The sequence below is a fragment of the Urocitellus parryii genome, chromosome 11 (genome assembly GCF_045843805.1).
Source record: "Urocitellus parryii isolate mUroPar1 chromosome 11, mUroPar1.hap1, whole genome shotgun sequence".
Lineage (NCBI taxonomy): Eukaryota > Metazoa > Chordata > Mammalia > Rodentia > Sciuridae > Urocitellus > Urocitellus parryii.
The window spans coordinates 72,533,716-72,538,241 of NC_135541.1; the positions used below are offsets into that span (position 1 = coordinate 72,533,716).

The 4,526-nt window shown below is 35.4% G+C and overlaps 1 pseudogene; it reads left to right on the forward strand.

Moving 5' to 3' along the window:
* The first annotated feature begins 2,691 nt into the window (after positions 1–2,691).
* On the forward strand, positions 2,692–4,049 carry LOC113192863 (actin-related protein 2/3 complex subunit 1A pseudogene; annotated as a pseudogene).
* Positions 4,050–4,526: the final 477 nt, after the last annotated feature.

Here is a 4,526-nt window from a genome sequence, read left to right on the forward strand (position 1 = left end):
ATTTTAAAAAGAAAGAAAGCACATAAAAACAAGAAAATACATGGAACTTTGAAATAATAAAAAATAAGATTGATAATTTGGCCATTTAAAATTTAGAATTTAGTGGGTGGGGTTGTGACTCATAGGTAGAGCACTTTCCTAGCATGTGTGAGGCTCTGGGTTCCATCTTCAGCACCACATAAAAAGATAAATAAAATAAGGGCATTGTGTTCACCTACAACTAAAAGAAGATTTTTTTAAATTTAGAACTAAGATATAATCAAAATATAAATGGAATGAAAAGACAACAAGATAAATTGGGGGAATCTTTTTTCTTTTAACAAAAATTAAATTGCAATCAGCCAGTAAACAATTAAAAAAAAATCTTCACCAGACTCATGCTTTAAAAAGCATTAAAAAAAAAGAACAAAAAGAGGAAGCCTTTTTGAAAATATGAATCAATTCAGTAAGTAATAATACATTTAATATAAGACTATGTATGGTAAGTAAAAAAAAGAATGTATGCTAGTCCATTTTTATTAGGAATTACAAATGAAAAGTCAGATACTTTGTTGACTTTATTTTTAAAAAAGGAGCAAATCAGACTTAACTAACCAACTGACGTATATTAAAGTAGAAAACTAATTCTATATTTTATTATACCATACATGTTTAAATTATTGGTCAAGTCAGATACCTTGCTTGAAACTCAATTTTTTTTCTACTTTTCAAAATCAAGCTAAAATTCTGGGCAGATTACATTATAACTCAGTCCAAGAACAGTGTGTGGGATGATTGTGCTTTTCATAGTCAATGAAATAAGAAAATCTAAAAATTACTAAGGAGGAAATGAAAACACTTTGGACTGTCATATGTAGCACAAATGCCTGAGTCAATTTATATTACCACGCAGATTTATTTGCAGCACATCCGCATCATGCAGCTTTTAATGCCATCACAGATTTACCACTCTTATCTGCTGCTTTTTAATTTTTTAATTTCCTTAGAAGCAGGAAAAATCATAAAATTAGTTCATTCTCCCATAATATTTTCCTTAAAAATTACTGGTCATTTATCATCTATTTGTATGTGATGTTGACTTGATATCTTGTTAGAAATGAAAATTTGACCATAGATTCTAAAGTTAGTAATATTCTAAATGAGGGAATTCTTAGGGAAAAAAAATTATTGCATTTCCCCAAGTGATTTTTTTGGAAAGATATAAGTGGTTACCTGAGTCATCCGGGGGAGTGATGCATCATTTGTCTATGAAAATAATCTCATTTTCATATTTCAGTTCCCTTTTAGCCACCAACAACATATCTTTATTAATTTTGGCTGTTTACCCTAAGGGAAGGTTGAAGTATGTATAGATTCTTTCTTTGATTTATATACTGAAGTCCTTTTAATAAGAAAAAAGAAGGAAAGCAAATTAGGAATATATTTGTAAGAAATATGACAAAGATTTACTTTATAATATACAAATAACATATATATTAATTAGAATGGTTAACAGCCATAAAAAAACTAGGCAAAGAATAAAATTATCAAAAGAAAAAATAGAAATGGTCAAAATACAGTAAATAATAAGATAGCTATATGCTAGTTATTAAAGAAGTACAAAGTCAAATATGCTTAATAATTTAACTAACAAAAATTAAACTATAAAACCCAGTGTTGGCTAGAGTATAGTAATATTGCCATTGAATTCATATATTTCCCCTATAAGTGTAAATGGGTGCAAACTTTCTGAAACACTCTTTAGCAATAGGAATAAGGATCTTAAAATTGTTATAATCATTTACTTGGTAATGTCACTTTTAGTAACTTAATGAGTAATCAGCAATAGTTGAAATATATACTTGAATATATGTAATATGGTTTAAAGTACTGAAATATGGAAATTATTTGATTTTGTTTGCATTTCAGAGGATAGAACCCACAGCCTCAGGCATGTTAGGCAAGTGCTCTGTCAAGGAGCTATATCCTCAACCCCTTTTATTTTTATATTAAACCACTCAGTAAATTTCATGTTTGATAAGAATATTTGATGATTTGGGGGAATGTTCACAAAAAATGAAGTTATGTATTAATGTATATATATGTAATGTAACATATTTATAATAAAAACTGCTGTGATAGTCTTTTGTGTCAATTTGGCTGAACTATAACATCCAGTGATTTAATTTAAAAAAAAAAAACTAGGTGTTACTGTGGAGAATTTTTTTTTAGATGTGTCCAATCTCTAGAATCCTTTGACTTTTAGAAAAGAAATTGCCTTCCATAATGTGGGTGGGCCTCATTCAATCAGTAAAAGGCTTTAAGAACAAAGACTCCTGGAGTCAGGTTTGATTACACACACTAAGGAGGCTGAGGCAGGAAGATTCTAAGTTCCAGGACTGTGTCAGCAATTTTGCAAGAGCCTTTCTCAAAAAGGGATGGAGATGTAGTTCAATGGTAAATTGCCCTGGGTTTTATCCCCTGGAAAGAGAGAGAGAGACAGAGAGAGAGAGAGAGAGAGAGAGAGAGAGAGAGAGAGAGAGAGAGAAGCTGTAGTTTCCTGGAGAAGCTGAAAAATCACCTTAAGAATGGAGTGTCAGTTCCTCTGCCAGCATCCATGGGAGCCTGTAGTCCAGTGTGAAAATTCTCTGCTCCAATCCCCTCCAGACCACCAGGACCTCAGCTTTCTATTATTTGAAAACACTGAGAATAATGTCCCTGCATCAATTTTTACTAGAGTCAATCACCTGCCATGCCTGGAAGAGGGGTTGTACCCAAATTAACCTTAGCTAATAATCATCAAGTGCGTATCTATAAAAAGATGGGGAGGGCTGGGGATATGGCTCAAGCGGTAGCGCGCTCGCCTGGCATGCGTGCGGCCCAGGTTCGATCCTCAGCGCCACATACAAAGATGTTGTGTCCGCCGAAAACTGAAAAATAAATATTAAAAAAAAATCTCTCTCTCTCTCTCCCTCTTTAAAAGGAAGAAGAAGAAGAAGGAAGAAGAAGGAAGAAGAAGGAAGAAGAAGGAAGAAGAAGGAAGAAGAAGGAAGAAGAAGATGGGGAGCCAGTGAACAAAAGAAGATGAACCCTAGGAGCACAAGGGAGACAGTAAAGGTGCTGACAGGGCTCCCAAGAGCAATCACTTCATCTGTCACTTTAGGGGCAGACTGCAATGCCTACTTATGGAGTCTGAAAGCCATCCTGGTGATCCTAAGGATTAATCACACAACCTTTTTGTGAAGTGGTCCCCTTTAGAGAACAAATTTGCTGTGGGAAGTGTAGCACGACTCATTTCTGTTATTTCAAGTCCAAAAATGGTGGGTAGGCAAACACATTACAAAGTCAATTCACTCCACAGTCCTCAGCTTGGATTGGATCCCAACACTGTTTTTCAGGGAACATGATCCTGTGACTTTAAATGCAGAGTGTTTTCTGCCTACATTGATGAAATAGATGAAAAGCTAGCCAGTATGCTCTGGGGCAGCAAGATGCCTTTTGGTGAGCGGATGTCAGATTTTGGTGGCAAAGAATGGTAGCTGGGTCCACAAGGTCAGCTTCTCAACTGGTGGGAGCCCCCTGGCCTAGATCAGGCAGGACAGCACTGAGTCTGTTGCCAATGCCTCAAAAAAGTGTGCAGGTCTCAACTCTGAAAAATGAGTTGTTGCCACTACGGAGTGTATTCTTTCCAAGACTATGTTGTAGCTGCTAGCCATGACTGTTGTCCAGTGCTCCTTAACTACAATGACCGTGATGCTCGACCTTTTTCTTCAAGCTAGACATTGCAAAACAGAGAATGAAGCCCAACATGCACAAGAAGGCCATGACTGAGAACTGCAATACAGCCTTGGGTATGCTGTACCAGAAAAGGATCACTCAGTCTATTTGTGATGCAGACATGCATGCAAGATTGTGGCAAATTTTATACTACTGATATCCATGGAGCCACAAAAATTTGGCATTTCAAGACCTTAGTCTTCAATCCAGGGCCTTCAGATAATGCAAAGCTGAGCAAGCCTTTGCCATCCAGTGTGAGAAGCATGGCTGACTTTGCCATTTGCATGATGGTGAGTCTTAAAATTTGTCCTCCAATTCTACCCATTTTCCTGAAAATAACAGGATTTCATTATTCATTATGGCTGAATAATGCTTTATTGTATATATACAACCCTGTTTTCTGTCATCTGTTGATGGATACCAAGGCTGACTCCGTATCTTGGCTATTGTGAAGAGTGCTATAATAAACATGGATATGCAGATATCATTTTGTATGCTGACTTAATTTCCTTCAGATATATACACAAAATTGGGACAGCTGAATTGTATGGAAGTTCTAATTTTAGTTATTTGAGGAGGCCAGAGAGGTGTGCACATTTGCATTTCCACCAATGGTTTTTAAAGGTTCTCCACATCTGTGCCAGCATTTTTAAAAATTTTTTGATAATAGACATACTAATTGGGATAAGATGGAATGTTGTTATAGTTTGGATATGAAGTGTCCCCCAAAATCTCCTGTTAATGCAAGAATATTCAAAGGTAAAATATTA